Source organism: Spermophilus citellus, assembly GCF_964194105.1.
Source record: "Spermophilus citellus genome assembly, contig: SCAFFOLD_58, whole genome shotgun sequence".
NCBI classification, from domain to species: Eukaryota; Metazoa; Chordata; class Mammalia; order Rodentia; family Sciuridae; genus Spermophilus; species Spermophilus citellus.
In genome coordinates, this window is record NW_027672891.1 from 176,303 (window position 1) to 195,644 (window position 19,342).

The 19,342-nt window shown below is 36.1% G+C and overlaps 1 long non-coding RNA gene and 1 pseudogene across 3 annotated transcripts in view; one reads left to right on the forward strand and one right to left on the reverse strand.

The window, feature by feature from the left end:
- Positions 1–18,744, reverse strand: part of LOC308640454 (voltage-dependent L-type calcium channel subunit beta-2-like) — a 30,220-nt pseudogene extending 11,476 nt beyond the window's left edge. Inside the window, exons 1-5 of the transcript XR_014024357.1 lie at positions 18,614–18,744; positions 15,360–15,436; positions 10,366–10,499; positions 6,411–6,491; positions 5,335–5,394 (exon numbers count right to left, since the gene is read on the reverse strand). The product of XR_014024357.1 is annotated as a voltage-dependent L-type calcium channel subunit beta-2-like (transcript). The remainder of the gene's footprint in view (positions 1–5,334; positions 5,395–6,410; positions 6,492–10,365; positions 10,500–15,359; positions 15,437–18,613) is intronic.
- Positions 1–19,342, forward strand: part of LOC308640455 — a 31,531-nt gene that overhangs the window by 10,561 nt on the left and 1,628 nt on the right. The window lies entirely within an intron of this gene.

Below are 19,342 nucleotides of genomic sequence, written 5' to 3' on the forward strand. Positions count from 1 at the left end.
ACACAGTTGGTTAGGGGCTATTCTATTGTACACAACAAAAAGAGGATGATTTATCATGTCTTTTTTGACCTGACACACAAAACACTAATAACTGGAAGAGTGATTCCAACAATTCTCCAGAGCTGTTAAATTAACTAGGTTTATTAACAAATTAAATTAACTAGGTTTCAGAACAGAAAAAGAATTCCCAAATACCTAGAACCTTTATTTTCTCTCTTGTGGGCCTAAAGGAATAATCCATTTTTTCCCTTTTACAATATAATGGATACACATATAGCTGGCACCTTCTGATGATTTTCTACTTTCTACTGTTGTCTTGCCTTGCCAAAAACATTATATCTTTTGAAATTATACCTATGGACTTTTGTTACTTCCTTTGTGGATCTTTAATTGGTAGTGAACTCTAGCTCTATGACTCAAGATGGCCCAAGGCAGGTCCATTAGTAAAGCCATATGGAAGTTACTTCTGGTGAGAATCAGTAGATGATCCAACATTCAGATATTTTGTTTCCTAAATGAAATCAATCTGAATGATACCAAAGAACATCATTCCGAGATACATATCCTGACTGGAATTCACCTTCCAATCCAAATCATAGTAAGGGTTACTTAGAAGTGGTAAGTCAATAAATTCCATTCCATTTTAGGAGAGGGCAGTGAGTTAACATATTCATGACAGTACAGTTTCTATTTTAGCAGAATATTTTAGGTGTGCATGTTCATGTAGACAATTCCAAATTGTGAAAAATGACAGAACTGAGAATAAAGAAATAATTGGGCAGATTAGATGTATGCCTTTTAAACTTGGCCAGTGCCTGACAGTCCCAGGCCAAACCAAAAGCCATTTCCTGGCACTTACTAAATGGAACAATAAACATCTAATTAGTATTGATGTAGGTAGAAAAGAATATATATATTTTTTTGTATTTAGAGGAAAACTAGTTTCAATTCCTTTTAGATCTTTGCTTGACGCTTATTAATATCTGTCCAGCCATAAAAATTTCCCTCCCTACTCTTGCCTTTCCTGTCAAAAACCAATATAAGGGCTGAGGATGTAGCTTAAGCACTTTCCTAGCATTGTGAGGCCCTAGCTTTAATCCCTAGCACACCCCTGCCTTAAAGGTCAATGTAAATTAGAATGATAGGAGGAATAAGTATGATCTAGAAAATATTAAGAAATTTATTAGAACACTAAAAACTGTCTTTTGTACTTATATTATTAGGATCAGAGAAAGGAGTGTGGCAAAGAGGCAGCAAATTTATCTTATTTAGAATGGAGAAATATGTACTAGTCCAGCATGTTCCCAAGTCCCCTATAATCTATTCTTAAATTTTGGACTCCTATCATGTCTTTGATATTTCAGGAGCTAACTTAAACTTTACTATGCTACCCATTGATTCAAGGCTGTCTAAGTCAACTTCATGAAATTAAAGCCCTTGTCTGCTTTGACACCTCATAATTCTTGGTACATGGAATATACTCAATAAAGCCTTGCTTAGGCTGCAGAGGCATCACAATACCTGATCTCAAATTGTACTACAAAGCTGTAGTAACAAATAGCATGATATTGGCATAAAACTAGATGAGGATCAATGACTAGAATGTGCAGAGAAATCCACAGGGACACAGTCATCTGATCCCTAACAAAGCTGTCAAAAACATACCTTGGAGAAAAGATCACCTTTTAGACAAACAGTGCTGGAGGAACTGATTTCCCTATGAACAAGAATGAAATTAGATTCCATTCTTTTCACCCTGCATAATAACTCAAAGTGGATCAAAGACCTGGGAATTCCACCAGAAACAGTATAACTGCTAGAAGAAAACATAGGGTCAACATTCCAACATATTGACACAGGTAGTGACTTCCTTAATAAGCTTAAGAATAAAAACCAGAAATAAGTGTGATGGCATCAAATGAAAAATCTTCTGCACAGGAAAGGAAAAGAACATGAAGAGAACCTACAGAATGGGAGAAAATCTTTGAAAGCTTTTCCAAGGGAGGATTAATATCCAGAATATGTAATGAGCTCAACACCAAAAGGCAAATAACTCAATCAAAAATAGACAAAAGAATAAACAGTCACTTCTCAATAGAAAAAATGCAAATAACTGACAAACATGAAAACATGTTCAACAGCCCTAGCAATGAGGGAAATGCAAATCAAAATTATACTGATATTTCATATCACTCCAGTTAGAATGGCAATGACCAAGAACACAAATAACAACAATTGCTGGTGAGGATGTGGGGGTAAAGATACACTTATATATTGTTGGAGGGGCTGCAAATTAGTGCAACCACTCTGGAAAGCAGTATGGGGATTCCTCAAAAGGCTAGGAATAGAATTCGTGTATGACCCTGCTGTCCCACTATTGGTGTATGTATATCCCAAAACACTAAAACCAGCATACTGTAGTGATATATGCATATCAATGTTTATTGCAGCTCAATTCATAACAGTCAAGTTGTAGAACCAAGCCTAGATATCCATAAACAGACTAATGGACAAAGCAAATATGAAACACATACCCCACACCTGGAGTTTTACTCAGTCATAAAGAAGAATGAAATTATGTGATTTGCTAGTAAAAGGAAGGAACTGGGGAATATCGTGCTATAAGTGAAATAACCCAGACTAAAAGTTGAGGGTTGAATTTTATATGTGGAAAGTAGGGAAGGGGTAGCAAAAACAAAAAGAGCTCCCCAAATAGGAAGGAGACTCAATATTGCGTATAGGAAGGGAGGAGGAGAGTATATAGGGAAGTCCTAGGGAATGAAATTCCCAAATCATGCTATGTCCATGTAAAAACATGCTACAATGAGTTTATATATAAGACGAGATCAAGTGGATCAGGGAGAGAAGAGGGAGGAAAAAGGAAGGTATTAGGGAATGAGATTGATGCTTTATAATTATACATAATTTGTTCAATTTAAAAAAATACACAACATTGGCTTTATTGAAGGGAAGGGAAGGGGAGGAAAGGTAATGGATTGAGTCCAAGCTTACTGGTGTGCCATACTAGATACAGCTTCTTGCTTTGTTACTAATCATTCCCTGCATAGGTCCTTGAATACCTCTAGGTGGCTTACTTCACATACAGTACATCATACCCTGCTACCTGCACACTCTACTAGACATGCCCTTCTCCTCTTCCTCCTGGTTCAACTGGTAAGATCGTAGGTCCATTTAAAACCCCATACTATCTGGGGACATCACTAAATCTGTATTAATTGCTCCTATGCTACCTATACCTTGTGCTACACATACTGAGGTGCCCCTTCATCAGTGTACTGTTTTACTGCTAGACGTTTCAACTTATGGTATTCATATGAGTCCTTCATAAAGACAGTAGCTTCAACATTTCTGCATTTCTTTAGCACAGAGTACACAGCAGACATTGAATCAGCATTAATCCATTCATTGTTCATGTCAAGTAGCATTTTAGGTACCACAGTTCACAAAACTTTAAGAACCCTTATCCTCCTGGAGTTTTTTCTAGTCAGAGAAGGCTGATAACAATATATAGGTAAAATACATAAACAGAGAAGGTAAAGAGTGTGTGTGTACATATGCACCTGTTACCAAGAAGAATATTTGAGGAAAAAGTGTTCCTATCAGAGGGAACTACAAAGTGCATATACACTGATGTGGACATGGATCTGAGCTGTCTGGGGACATAGCAGTGAGGAAGTGAGTGGCTGAAGCAGAATGAGCAAGCGGGAGTGTAGTGAAAGATGAAAATAAAGGGTGTGTGCAGGGTTAGATCCCAGAGGTCATACAGGCCACAGAAAGGACTTTGGTTTCAATCCGAGTGAAAAGTCACGAATGGAAGAATGGTGAGCTCCAGCCCACAGTTAACAGGGACATTCTGGCTGCTGAACTGAGAGCAGACTTTAAGGGAGCATTAAAAAAAAGCACTAAGACAAATCTAGGGAAAATACGATAGTGTTCAGACCAAAAGGCTAATAGAGAGTAGAAGAGGTATGAGAAGTAGTTAGAGATGGATGTATTTTGAGGATACAGACAACAGCCTTTGGATGGAGGATGTAAAAAAGAACAGTTGAGGATAATTCAGTGATGTGGGGCTGAAGGGTTTGGGGAATGAAAGATGAAAAAGTTATTAAATCAGGTTAGGAAGACGGGGAGGTTTGGGGGGTTTGGAGGTTGAGTTTGAGAATTCCAGTAGACATCTTAGTGGTGATGCTGAATAGGCAGTTTGGTATTTGTGCCTGGAATTCAGAGAAATATCAGCAAAGAATGAAATGATCTTTAAAAGGAGTGAATGTATTTGGAAGAGAGAAAAGTCCAAAGGGTTTAGCCCTGGGCTCTCCAAGATGTCTAGCTGATGAGGAAGAATCGACAAAGGAGTAGCTAGGGCAATAGAAGGAAAACCAGAAATGTGGTTCCAGAAACCAAGCAAACTATTTCAAAGAGGACAAAATGGTCCACCATGTCATCTGTTGCTTGTGGTTAAGTAACATAAGGGGTAAGAATTCACCTCTAGATTTAGCAGTGTGCAGATCACTCTTGATCTTGACTAGTTCTTGTGACAGCATAACTGGAATAGATGTGAGAGAAAAAAGGAGAGCAAGTACAACATACACAAGTCTTTAAATAAGTCTTGCTATAAAGATATGAAGAAAAGACAGTTTGAGGGGAATATGAAGTCAAATATGAGGAGAAAATGCATTTTTTTATGTGTATGGAGTTTCCGTTGGAACAGCAAATACTGATGCAGAGATGGGGAAGGAGTGATAGTTTTTTATCTAGATAGTTTGAATGGGATCTAATGCTAAAGTGATTGTGAGGTGGTTTAGCCATTGCTAGAATGTATCTTAACACTAAGCAGAACATTCTGGTAGATTTACAAGCTGGGATAGGTGTGATGAGACCTACTGGATGTTCTCCTCTATTTGCCCCCATTTTCTCAGTGATATAGGATGCAAGTTCATAAAAAGAGATTGACATGAGAAAGTTTAAGAAGAGATGCTGAAAAGTCTTTGGGAAGAATAGGAAAGTGAATTGAAAGGAATATTTATTTATGATGTCTGGGCAGTGATATGAGAGCTGGTTGATCGTAAACTGAAGGCCATGACCAAGTTCAGCTTATAAATGTAAGTACAGGAACTAGATTTTCCAGGATTGCAGATGTAGAAAAGAAACATGACAAATATTTATTGATTCTGATTCAACTTTGAACAAAACTTATTTCTGTCATCATATAGATATTAGTGGGCAGTTTACCCTTGAGATCATATGCCTGTCCCACCACTGTTTGGTTATCATGAAATCAAAAATCCACAAAGGCCAATATTCTGAAATACTCACCGCCCTTCAAATCTGTGTTTTAAAAAAATCAAACAATGCTTTTTGCATCATATCTGTGACCTGTGAGAAAGCAATAAATTATGATAAAATATTACTACTTTGATAAAACAATTTTTATAGCCATATCAATGTTTATAGCAGCACAATTCACAATAGCTACATTATGGAACCAACCTAGATGCTCTTCAGTAGATGAATGGACAGGAAAACTTTGGTGTGTGTGTGTGTGTGTATACACACACACACACACTGGAACATTACTCAGCATTAAAAGAGAATAAAATCATGGCATTTGCAGGTAAATAGATGAAGTTGGAGAACATAATGCTAAGTAAAGCAAGCCAATCCCCCAAAACCAAAGGCTGAATGTTTTCTTTGATATGAGCATGCTGACTCATAATGGTGATGGCTGGGCAGCATGGGAGGAATGGAGGAACTTTAGATAGTGCGGAGGGGACATGGGGGTAGGAATAATGGTGGGATGAGTTAGACATCATTCCCCTTAGTACATGTATGAAGACACAAATGGTATGAAAATACTTTGTGTACAGTCAGTAACTTGAAAAATTGTGCTCTACAGGTGTAATATGAAATGAATTGCATTCTGCCATCATGTAACCAATTAGAATAAATAAATAATTTAAGAAAAATAAAATACGAAAAAGGAAAAAATGAAAAGAACTCTTAAAATTACCTTAACTTTGTATTTGGAAAAAGAAGCATGTGAGGTTACAATATTTTTCTGTTTCTAAGTTCCAATGCAAAGATAATTCAAAAGAGTTCCCCAAACTTATCCTGATACTTTAGTGACAATAAATTAGACTGCAAATGGTTTCAGTTACTCTCCATTTAATATGATTTCCTGGACTGAGGAAACTGTAGCTAGCAGAAATATCCTAAGCAACAACCACGAGAACACACCAAACAACATATACCACAACTTGAAAAAAACAACATGCTTTGCTGCTCTGGGCTCTTTAAGTTCAAACTCCATAGTTTAAAGTGGGAGGTAGAATCACAAAGCAGTTTAACATGAGAAGGTCAAGTGTGCTACCGAGGCAAAGGCTGCTACTCACCTCATAACCCTTCAGAGAGGGGCCCACTAGGACCACTGGCCGCATGGAAGGTACAACATCATAAGGAGGAGTGTGCTCTGTCTGCAGAGAGAGGACATGCATTTAGATGTTTCACAGACAGGGGAAACATAGGATTTTGCATCTAATAAAATAACTTTGCTGAACTCTAATATGAGGCACTGGTTTTCCAGTCATTTAAATTTTTTTCTACTTGCCTCTTTTCTAAATAAACCCAATCAAAGGTTGGTGGGTTTATTTTCCTGAATTTCACGTTACTGAATAGTGCAGAGATTTTCTTGCTCATCTCAAGAAATGCTATTATCATAATAGTTCCAAAAGCATAAAGTGCCACTTTTGAACAAAAAACTAGTTGTAGAACAAACAGAAACATGCCTCATGCAGAATAGGTGCCATAGGCTTGACTGGAAGTTAATATTGCTTTTCAAATGCATTTGAGTTTTTTGAAGAATTGAGATGATCATGGTTAATTACGGAAAAAAGAAAGATTCTATTTTCTTTGTATCTTAGATGTTTGTCTTACCTGCATAAAGCCCAATTTCAAAACATTGTGAATCTCATTACCAAATACTTGAAAATTCTGTTTTGTGAGCATTTAAGTTGGCATGAATGTATATTCCAGTAAACAGTAATTATGAGCACTGTTTCCAGGTTAATAATTAATGCTTTTGGATTTTTAGTTTTTATATGTTGGCATTTAAAAACATAAATGTAAGATTTGTGTCTCAGAAGATGATTAATGTGTAATAACATTCGACAGTGCTTCAGTGCCCTCCAAAGATTAATTATCAACTTGCATATCTAATATACTTCTCAAATGTAGTTTAGTTAGTGTTTCTATTACATAACTAATTCATGTTTTTCTGCAGGAATTTGTTTCTTTTCTGGAAGTGCAGGGGAGGAGATAATTTTTGTTGTAATTTCTAAAACTATCAACATTTTTCAGCTCTCTTCAAATACAGTTTTTTCAAAATAATTATATATTACCTAATTTGATTACATTAAGACTGATTTGTTTGATAGTATTTGTATATTGTATTATTTTAATAACAGAAAATATTAAATTGATCCAGAAATAATCTTTTTAATAAAAAAAGAAATGCAGGAGAGCAATAAATATGGCCTTAGACACTGGGAAAGTTAATATTAATTTTTTCTCTATATAACTCTTTTTTGGTTAAGGAGTACCCTTCTCCACTAAGTATATATATTCATGAAAATATATATACTTAAAGAATTACATGTACCAAAAGAACAATGCTTTTTAAGTATTTTAAGAATTTGGTAAACTAATGTGCAAATGTAATTTTTGTATCAGCCTGTCATTGAAAAACATTTTATTGTTGCTTAAAATTGCTTATTATAAAGTTTCTCACTTTGTTTGAATTTAAGTTGCTTGTGGGAATGATTTAAAAAGCATTTCAAATTCAATAGTTTCTGTCTGAGATTTCACCAATATTTGTAGACAGCATGATCAAGGGGAAGAAAAATATTACTGTGACTGTGCTGTCATATTTTACTGATTAAAATTTTACCTAGCTCTTAAAATTAATTTTAATAGACACAATTAAGGTAGGATACATTTTTAAACAGAAAAAAAAGAGACAAACATAATACAGTGACAGCACAAATGCCACACAAGCACCACTCTAAAAGCAACCTAAAACACAGAAAACAGTCTTATTGTTGAATCTCAGGCTTTTTTTTTCCTGAGCTCTATGTTGAAAGTTACCACAGATTTGATAACATAAGAAGAATGAATACCAGTGCCGAAGGCATCATAAGCATACTTACTAAATTATTATGTTATACCACCTGGGATATTACTGAAAATGTTTAGAAGCCAAGTCCTTATAACTATGCAGTATAAGAACACCTTTCCCACCATCATAATTAGGAATATAAATTGCATGCATTTTTAATAACAGCTACCAAGAAATTTTATTTCCAAGTCTTTAAGTCTAAAGTGGCACAGTGTTTAACAGCTCTTTCGTTCCTCCAATCTGTGACTGCCAACTAGCAAAGGGTTCCCATGCTGGTAATCAATTGGCTTCTTAATAAGGTAGCTACAGAAATTACCTTATTTGATGGAATATTGGTACTTTGTTCCCTATTGATAAAAAGTATGTCTTTTTTGTGGGGGAAGGGTGCCAGATATTGAACTCAGGGGCACTCAACCACTGAGCTACATCCCTAGTCCTATTTTGTATTTTATTAGATATAGGGTCTCACTGAGTTGCTTAGCACCTTGCTAAATTGCTGAAGTTGGCTTTGAACTCGGAATTCTCCTGCCTCCGCCTCCTGAGCTGCTGGGATTACAGGCATGTGTCACTGCACCCAGCCAAGAATACGTCTATTTTATCTTCCCTTTCCTACTTACCCTATTTTGTTTGAATCATTTAGTGAAAAATTTGTGATAAGCTCTTTTTAAAGTTGTGAAATTTAAGGGTAAGCAAACTTCAAACACTATCTTGACCAGCATCATGGTTTAAGTGGCTGTTCTTGTCCTGTGATGTCCAGAGTGGTTTACCAATGATGGTTTTCTAAGTTCCTAACCTGTGGACACTGCTGGTCACTTGGCTGCAAGATTTAGCTGTGATCAGAAGATAGGACCAGAAAGATAGGCCCACTGGAGTGGATGAATATTAAGTTGGGGCTTTCTGTATTAACACAAAAATCCAGGTGTTTTAAGTTTTGCCTTAAGTTCTGAGGTCTTCCCTTCTTAAGGTATCCTAAATTTATTTTTTTTTAAAAAAACAACTAAGTGTAGGGTTCAGTATATGACACAATGAGTTAATTAACCTAGAGTTCCTCTACAGAGTAAAATACTTGTTTGCAGAGGAAAAGATTTTAGTATTGAGAAACTATGGGGCAGAGAGTATTCCCATGTTTGTGCTAGGTTGGTGACATTAGGAAATATGAGTCTAAAAGACAGCAGAGTAGCTTCTGGAAAGTGGCTTATAAATGAAGGGGAAAAATGGAAATTTGGGGGTATGTGTTCCTTTAAAAAATAATACTTGAAGCTACAAAACATGCTGAAAGGAATCAGGCTATCTGGTATAAAGAGAGCTCAGGAATTCCCTGGAATTTCCAGTCAGGGGACAAGCAGCATCAGTGCGTAGCATCTTGGTTGGCCAATGGCAAAGGCTCTATGCATGGCCACCAGCCCCATTGTCCAACAGGTGAGATGCTGAAATCTGACTGATGGAGAAGGCAAGAACATTGGGAGAGTATTTATATATGACAATAGGAAAAACTCACAGTAAACTGCCAAAACAAGCCTGCAGTTTTGCACTGGTCTTGTTCATCTGCAGATTTTGTACCTAGTGGATTAGAAGTTTAAATACTGACTAAATTAAAAATTGAATCATCTTTTTTTAGTACAAGCTATGTATCTGGATATCATAAATCAGTATCTAATAACTGCTTTAATATGCTTGATTATTAGTTAAATTTCTGGAAAAAAGAAAGAAACAAAGACAGAATAAGCATGCACAATTGAGGTGCATTAGATGGAGTTGTCAGTGTTGGACATCCTTTGAATGCTGAAACAAATTCCCTTGGTGGTAGATATTATTCCATCAAAAAGAATAAGTACTGTAATGGTATTTTAACAGGCCACTGAATTTAGCCGGTTTGAAATGCATAGACTCAGTTAGCTTTGATAGGTTCTTTTCTTAGGACAGAAATTATTGTATTTAATAAAACTGTGAGAATTAATGCTAATGATGCCAGTGGCAGGATAAACACAGCTTATTTCAATGTAAACTTACCAATTTCTGCTTCTGCTTAGCTACAGCAGCGTGGAAAAGAAACAAAGAATAACAGAGCATGCATGTTATTGGCTTGTCAAAGGACACAGACAGTCAACAGGACTAGAAATGTGACACAGTGCAGTTGAGCGGGTGGACAACAGGAGCTGGGAAGTTCATGTTACCTTCTTAAAGAAGGGCATTCTTTTCTCTTTGGAGTGGGGTGACGTTACACTGTTTGCACTGGGCTTAGGGGAGCGGTGGTTTGCTGGAATATCATTTTCTTCTGCATCTAAGCCAGTAGCATCTATGTCTATAGCTATATACAGACAAACAATTCAAAAATCATCAGGTGGACAGGAGAGGAAAAACAGGTTATAAAGAAAATAAAATGAAACCAAATAAACTAACCACTGTAAAAGAGCTATCATAAATAAGTGTTCAACACAGTACACAAAGAAAGTAAAATTTAAAGGTACAGCACATTAAGAACACAATGTAATCAAATCTGATAAAGCTGAAAGATACCCTTATCATATCTGTTTGCTTGAGCAAATCTATTCCATGTTAGATCTCTTGAATATTTTGAGAAATGTTTTTAATTTATAGTTTCAGATATAATGTTGCTATTCTCCACATAGATTATATAAAACTACAGTACAGAACATTCTGCTTCACTTTGTACAGTGTCTTAACCCAGCTTTTAGATAATAGGCAACTATATTGAAAACTTAACAGGATTTGCCTCATATTTCTAATTTTGTGGAAAATAGGGGCCATGTAAAAAGATTTACTACAATTGCAACAGGCATTTGAGGGAAAGAGAATAGAAAATCCTCAATCCAAACAGCACAGAGAGGGATTCAGGATAGACAGGATTAAAATAAATGGCAAGTGCACACTCAGAAAGGCCTGATCAAAGACTAATTGGAAAACACTGGATCTGATGATATCCCAATGAAATCAGTCTAATAAAAACAATAAGGCTTGTGGTGACTTATGAAACCACTGGTTATAACCCATTAGGCAGAATGGAGGGCACAAAGACCTAAGATAATAGGTCACTGTTCTTTTCCACTGTACAGTGAGGGTTTGGGATTGTTGCTTGACATCCTTCCATTTGAAATCATTCAACATAAAAATACTACTCTTAAAAAGTAGCAAATGGGAAAAGGATGCATAATCTCAGAGTTTATAAAAATGTTTCCACACGTAATTATGATACAATTCTTTCAACTATAGAAGCACTTAAAAATAAGAGGGTTGACGTTGATATAAGATTTAAAGGCTGAACTTAGAGTTTATGCTCTCAGTAATAACTCGGCAGGGCAGGACTCAACCTAGTTCTCCCATTGCAGTGAGTCCATTCTTGTCCCTATACCATGCTGCCCTCCAGTTCAGTCCTTCTCAATCTGGGCACACACTTTCAATTCCTTTTGCTTCTTCAAGGGGGTCATGTCTTTGGTATCAGGATTCAGGAGGGTATCAAGAGTTGAGCTCACTAGAAAATTATTTTATAGTTGAGATTAGATCAGGAAGATGAAAAGAAAATTTATTTACCATGTGGGAAAACACCATATCATACATGTTAGCCCTCTAACAAAAACCACAGTACTTTCAGATTGAAGGAATGATTTACCATTTGGAACAACAGATTGCTTGGTGTTGCAACACATATACATTCCTGTGACATACAAGCTGAATTGATGCTCACAATAGTCTCTTTTAACCTTCCAAAGAAGGGGAGATCATCTTATAGGCATGTTATTTTTCAGTTTTGTGGTTATTAAGGATTTTAGATCATTCAGCCATTTGGAAATTAGGATCTCATTTAATTTTTCTGTTTCATTTGATAAGGTCAGAAACCTGTGATGGAGTGAATACCTGGCACTGTTTGTACAGTGTTACAAATACCAGTTTGGGCTTGCATAATAGATCAGGTACCGTCTTCTATCAAGGGAAAGTAGTAATAAACTAAATTAATTCCACATATTTACCTAGTAAATATGTCTTTCTTTTTACTGTCTATGCATATGGAGTAACTAAAAGGTTCAGTGTGTGGTGTGCCAAGAAATTATAAAATGTGCCCAGGGCTTTGAACCTACCCTGGCTTTTATAGCACACTATGGTTAACCCTTTGCTCAGATAGGTATGTTTCATTATGGGGTTTATTGAATGATTATCATGGGAAAAGTCTGAAAAATAGAAAGTTTTGAGGAATAATTTTTCTGGAATCCTAAAAAGGAAGACTATTGTTAGTACTTTTCTGGACTAAGGAGAGGATCTGGGCCATTATTTCATTGTTCCTGTAACAGGTCTTAACCAATATTAAATACATTTCCTTTCTGGCCATAGATTTCCACATACTCTTTCTTTTTTTCCACCTCTTATTTGGCTTAGTAAGGCTCCAATCAAGGGACAGTTCCCTCTGAATGCCTTTCTGAAACTAAGGGTGCCCAATTGGAGGTCAAAGTTGATAGTACTCTGGGATGGCAAATTTCATGAACTGAATTTTATGCTTTGCCCACTAAACCCTGTCTGCTGTAATCATCAGATGAATTTGTTTTAAAAGGAAGAGTGGAAATGCATAAATGTTGTGATGTGCTCAGATATTTGGCTACCCACACACATAGCCTGAGTGAGGACTAAAATTTATCTTTATTTCAACACAGGGGCCCCATATCCCAAAGAGACAACTTTCCAACTTACTGGTTCTGAATTTAGTTAACTTAAGTCTAAAAGCATTTGGGTTTTCTTTATAACACTGATAATTCAAGAATATGTGGTCACTTTCAGAACACATCAAAAAGAGAATCTTTTTTTCACAGTTCTGTATAGTATGTTGGATTCACATGGTTCTCCTTTTACTAAGAGATGTTACTGCTTTTTAAATTCAGAACTGTATTTCCATACCTTGGCAAACATTAATATTTAGTTGGAAAAAATACTTTGAAAATAGCTTTTTCAGTCCTTCTTAGTAGCATTTATGTTTATATATGTGCATACATGTATATGCATGTATGTATGTAATTATGTACAGAGCCTTGGGAACATTTTTTGAAAGGTATATTTTGTTTTATCTCAGAACTTGGGTCAAGGTGAGCAGAGCTCAAGGGTGATGTGTCTACACACATGCAGGTGTGTGGCGTACTTCCCCATTATGCAAATGTGAAGTAGAAAGTTTTCCTTTCCACACCCTTGAGAACATCCATGCACATTTACTTCAGTCAGATGCTAATATTCCTTGGTCTAGCAATGATTGAGGGGAATTATAGATAGGGCCTCTGAGAAACAAAAAGATGAAATTATAGGCCAATCCACACTTGATAATTGGGGTAGTTGTTCCTGGATCCTCTAAAATTTTCTGAAGGTTTACCTTAGATCTATTGAGCTATTGATGTAAAAATTACCACAAAAAAGATATGCTTATTATTCATTTCACAGTTGATCACATCTCCAAGCCAGTCGGTCAAATGTTTTATTCTCTTGGTATTCAGAGAAGTTATTCCAAAGTCCTGTGTCTGTATAAAACTTTGGTGAAGTTTAAAGTCATCTTTATTTTATTATATTCTTCATGGAACTTATTTTTAGTAATGATAAACATATGACTATAAAATGAAATTTTATTTTACATATACACCAACTTATTCTCCAAAATGCATGCACTGGTTTTCATTATATGGCTAGAATGATTAGATGGCTACAGTCTGGTTAGAGGAAATGAAAGAACTGTACTGGCCGACAAAATAGGGGCTTTATCACAATGTGATGTAGCATTTTTTTCCATCTTAAGAGCCTAGTAGCAGTCCTCAGGAATCCTGGAGATATTCTTTTACATATATAGGAAATGTATGAGTCTATGTAGGAATCTGTACAGCTTCACACATTTGAGTGGAGCAGGATTAGGTTCCTTTCTTCTGTGCATTCAGGGAAGACCTTCTTCCTAATGCTCAAGGGAAGATACAAGCCTCACATAATAGCTACAGTAGTTTAATCTTCCCTTCAACCACCCTGTTACTTCATTTTGAGCATCTTAGAATTGCTGCAAGTTATAAGCTCATTGCTTTTGAAATCAATATGCATCCTAATTTCTCAATGTGTTCAGATTTTGCTCACTTAAAAAGAAATCTGTAGTTTTTGCTAAATCTCTAGTTTCTAAAAGCTGTCCACATTCAGGAACTTGGTATGATTATTAATAGAAGAATCGTGTTCTTAAGACACTGTAGTCAGAGTGCCAACAGTTTCTTACTTTTCTATAGATGCATAATTCTCTTTATGATTTTTTTTCTCATTTCCAGCTTCTTGGAAATCACACACAAGATCATTTTGCTATAACACTCTGGCAGCCAATCCTTATAATCCTACTGACCCCCAGTTATGTCGTATAAAATCCAAGGCACTGATTATGAGCTTTCATGCTAAGACAGTGAGTGTTCTATTGATATAGAAATGTAAGCTCTACTCAAAATGCTAGAGTTGCCACATAAAACAAAATACACTTAAATTTGATTTCCAGATAAAAACATTTTTTTTTTAGTTTAAGTAGGATCCATAAATTTTCAGTGTTAAGTATTTCCCATGAAATACATACTTAGACTAAAGATTATTTTTGTTTACTTGAAATTTTCAGCTTTAAATGCTGTCCTTTATTTTGTTTAGCACTTATAAGAATAAATCCATTGCTTTGGAAAAAAATAAGTAGTGTTACTCTGCCTACAAGAGTTTTTGTTGATATTTCTGTGCATTGTCTATGTCTTCCACAGAGCCTGTCTAGTGTTTCTTCTGAGAAGCTGATCACTCCATCTTCACTTAATTGTCCATTCCTCACTCTATTCTAAAGTTTGAATGCTATGTTCTCTTTTTATTTAATTCTGAAGCCCTACAACTCACACTATACTGTGATAGTTGGTGGGCATTCACTTCTTTATTGCTATGGTCATCTATAGTAATTCAGAGTAAATTGACACACTTTTTTTTTCACCCGAAGCCAGGAAAAGTTCTCCAAATTCTTGCTAACTCCACAAGTTAGTTTTTTATTTAGTTAGTTTTGATTTCTGATATATCTTAGCATTTGTAGGATTGACAGAGTGATTCAGTGTATGTGAATTCATGAAACTAGATCAGACTGGGGGAAGCATGAAATGCAGTATATACTGTTCAGCACTTATCACCTACTTACCAGATGATGGAGGTGTAGATTTTCTGGAACTAGGAACAATGTCACCCAAACTGGATGAAGAATTTCCTCCTGATTTACTGAAGTAAAGCAAAAACTCATATTAAATCTGATACTTATTTCAGATTCTAAAACATTCATACAGCTTAATAGACATGCTACTTGATTGTATTTTTATTGAACTTTAAAATGTATTTTCTTTTTCTTTACAAGAATGTGAACAGTAATTTCCTGGTGGAGACTCTGGAGTACTTGAAATGATTATGTGATGGTCTCTGTTCACATTTTCAAATCCGAGATTTTATTTTAAAAAGCATTCAGAGAATAGAAGCAAACTAGGATAATTTCTGCAGGCTTCAGGTTCTCTAGCCAGATCAGAAGTGACTAAACAACAGAGACTTCTTCTGCTTTTTTTTTTAATTTGGAGGCCTTCTGAGTTAGTGAATACAAAGAATATTATTGCTAACACCCAAGTTGAATGTTTTCTTCTTGTTTAGTTCCAGCTCCTTTGTCTTAGCTTCATTATTTTTACTATACTAAGATTCAAAGTGCTCAAGCCTTCATGGGCAACCTATAAAAGTAAAACAAAGCAATTTTAAAGCTTGCTAACCTTTCACATGAAAAAATGTGAAACAGAGTACTTTATGATTTAATCAGCAATTAGTACCCAGAATATTTCATAAGCATAGTTAATATGGAGAATTAAACTGGGTTAATTTAGAAATGATCTGAAGAGCATATCCTTGAAAACCACCAAATTCTAAAATTTGATAGAAGATACATTTCTGCATCTTAGAACCTTTGGAGCTAATATTAAAACAATAGCATTGGCCGCATGGTGGCTCATGTCTATAATCCCAGTGGCTCGGAGCTGAGGCAGGAGGATCACAAGTTCAAAGTCAGCCTCAGCAAAATCAAGGTGCTGAGCAGCTCAGTGAGACCTCATCTCTAAATAAAATGCAAAATAGGGCTGGGGACCTGGCTCAGTGGTTGAGTGCTCCCGAGTTCAATCCCCAGTACCAAATAAAAAAGCATTTATGGTTTTCATCAGTGTACAAGAACGGCAATAACATATTACTCAAATTCACAAATGAAGATGGCAATCAGCATCTTTTTCTTTAAATATTTTTAGTTGTTGATGGGCATAGTACCTTTATTTTATTTATTTATTTTTTTATGTGGTGCTAAGGATTGAACCCAGTGTCTCAAATGTACAAGGCAAGCACTCTACAGCTGAGCCACAACCTCAGCCTGACAAGAAATACCTTAAAAGAGGACACAGAATTTGGGCAAAATGATCCCATTGCTTAATGTTTATTATGCATGAGCAAGAATCTAGTTGAAAGAATTCGTCACAGTGTCTGTGAATCAAAGGGCAATATTCACTATATTAATGTTATAGTGAATATTAATATGAAATCTCAGCAACAGTAAATAATAAAAAACTGAATCATTGCTGTTATTCTAGCATTTTCATATATAAAACAAACATGACATATCAAAAACCTATTAAGTAACTACCAGGGGGGCTCTACATCTATTTTAAGTTTTTAAGAGATACTCCTTTATATTTAATAAGTAACCAGACAGTATGTAAAATTAGTAAGAAGTAGTATTTATAGAGGCAGTTTCTGGCAGTTATGTAAGGACACCTATTACCAAAACCAAAACATTTTCTTCCAGAAGTTTATTGTATTTTCTTTTTCTAAAACACTAAGTATAATTTCAGTTTAAGTGTGGGTTTATTTTACATTCTTTTTACAGTTTAATAGTCAAAATATTATTTTAGCTGTGTAGTATTTTGACAGATAATCCTCAGTTAAAATGTCCAGGATGCAAATTTGCCCTTTACTTTTTTTGGGGGACGTGGGGAGGGGTACCGGGAATTGAACTCAGGGGCACTCAACCACTGAACCACATCCCCAGCCCTATTTTGTATTTTATTTAGAGACAGGGTCTCACTGAGTTACTTAGCACCTCGCTTTTGCTGAAACTGGCTTTGAACTCATGATGCTCTTGCTTTAGTCTCCTAAGCCACTGGGATTATAGGTATGTGCCACAGCACCCAGCCAGTCCTTAACTTTTACTTGTATAAAAAATGCCGAATTTGTAAACCACATCCAAGTGTAATCGCCTTTTCTGTCCGTTTTGATAGTTTACTGGAATTTTGAAACACTGCTCCAGACTCTGTCTTAATTTTTTTTTTAATGTTAGGAGACAAATGAAAAAACCTACAAAGGCAGGAAGTGTTTTTATTCACTTAGGCAAGTTTGTGTTTAGAGATGGGGCTGAATCCTGAGAACTAAAGGAAAGATTATACTTCTATCTGAAAAGTTAACCCTGGAATTAATTATAAGATGCTATGAACTTGACAGTTGTAAATGCTACTTAATGAGGATGGCTATTCCAAACTGACACATTCCATTTCATTTGTTGATACTTGGGTAAAAAAATCCTTGCTGACATTTAAAATGTTATCATTGACAAAGGAATTTGCATCATCATATGAACAAACAAGACATAAAGCATAGAGAAACAGAAACCAAGCTGTCCAAATTAAACTAAAGTCTTGCCTGTAGCCCATCCTTCATGTGGGGAGAAGTTTGTCATGTATGTCCTTGGACTTGTCTGCATAGGTTTCAGTTTAAAATTCACCACCTGTCTGGGCAGCCCCCTAGTGAGTTGTCCAGTGAAGGGTAAATAACCTCAAGCCTGCTAGGAAGGATTATTCAGCCCCAGCCGATTACATAACTCACATAATCGCTATCTGCAAAGGCAGTTTTAACTTGTTTCATACCTAGTATCTCTTTAAATACTTAAAAGTGGATAGAACTGAAAATTGAGTTTCTTAGGTGAAAATGAAACTAACAGATGACAAGAACTGCTATTTGCCAATCATGTCTGAGACTGTCATCTCTAAAACATCTCCCTGCCATGCCAGGCAGCTAAAGACACTCGGATTAGTCACCACGGCTGCTCTGTGCCAGAGTATTTTCAGCAAATGATTAGGACTTCAGATTTCCTCTGCACTGAAGCTGGAATTTAATACTGTATGACCTTAGCTATTTTCATTAATGATCATATTTAACTTTAGTTCTCTACCAAATGGGATGAAGTTTTTAAAATGCAGTATTTATGCTATCAATAGACCATATCACCAGGCTACTTTCAAATACATAAGACTGTAGAATACAAACAGTATATATATGATGTTATACTCTGAACTTTTTCACAAACTCTTGACATTTTTCTCATACCTGGAGTAGAATTTCCCTTGCTTGGCTCTCTGCTCATGCTGTAGCCTCATGTTTTCTAGTTTAACTGGGCTTGGAATGAATCCGATTTCACAGCCTTCTTTAACCAGTCGCCCTATCCACCAGTCATTATTAAATTTCTAAACACAAAATCAGAAGTGTTAAAATCAGAAGTTCAAATCTTTGAATCCTTTTTCTTCCACATTAACCATTTTCAATGGAGAGAGAATGTGACAATTACAATGAACTATGCCTTAAATATCAAAACTCAAGAAGCCCTTAGGTTCATGGGTTTAATGCGTTTGGTGTGTGCAGCAGTCCATTAAAGGCTTTACGCTTTCTTCTTTTGCTCGGTGCTTGCTGGCTCAGATTCCCCCTGGCCCCCGGGGCTTGGCGCCAGCCCTGGTTTCTTGTGTGCACGCCAAAGAGGCCAGCTCCCAAGGCCTTGAAAGATTTGTGGTTTCTGTTTTCATATTTCAGCCTATAACGGTCATGTGGGAACGTCCTGACCTGCTTGGGTCTGATAAGGTTCCTGGTTGAAGGCTTAGTATGAGTCGACAAGAACCACCTGTTCCCCTCCGTCCTTGCTCCCGCCTACCAGTAACTTTCCATTCTGTCTGCAAGAAATATATAAGTATGAGCTGAGATAATAAAGTCAGTCTTCCCTGGATGAAGAACCTTGGTGTCCTGTGAACTCTTTTAACCCCGACGCCTCTCGCCGGACTCGGTCCA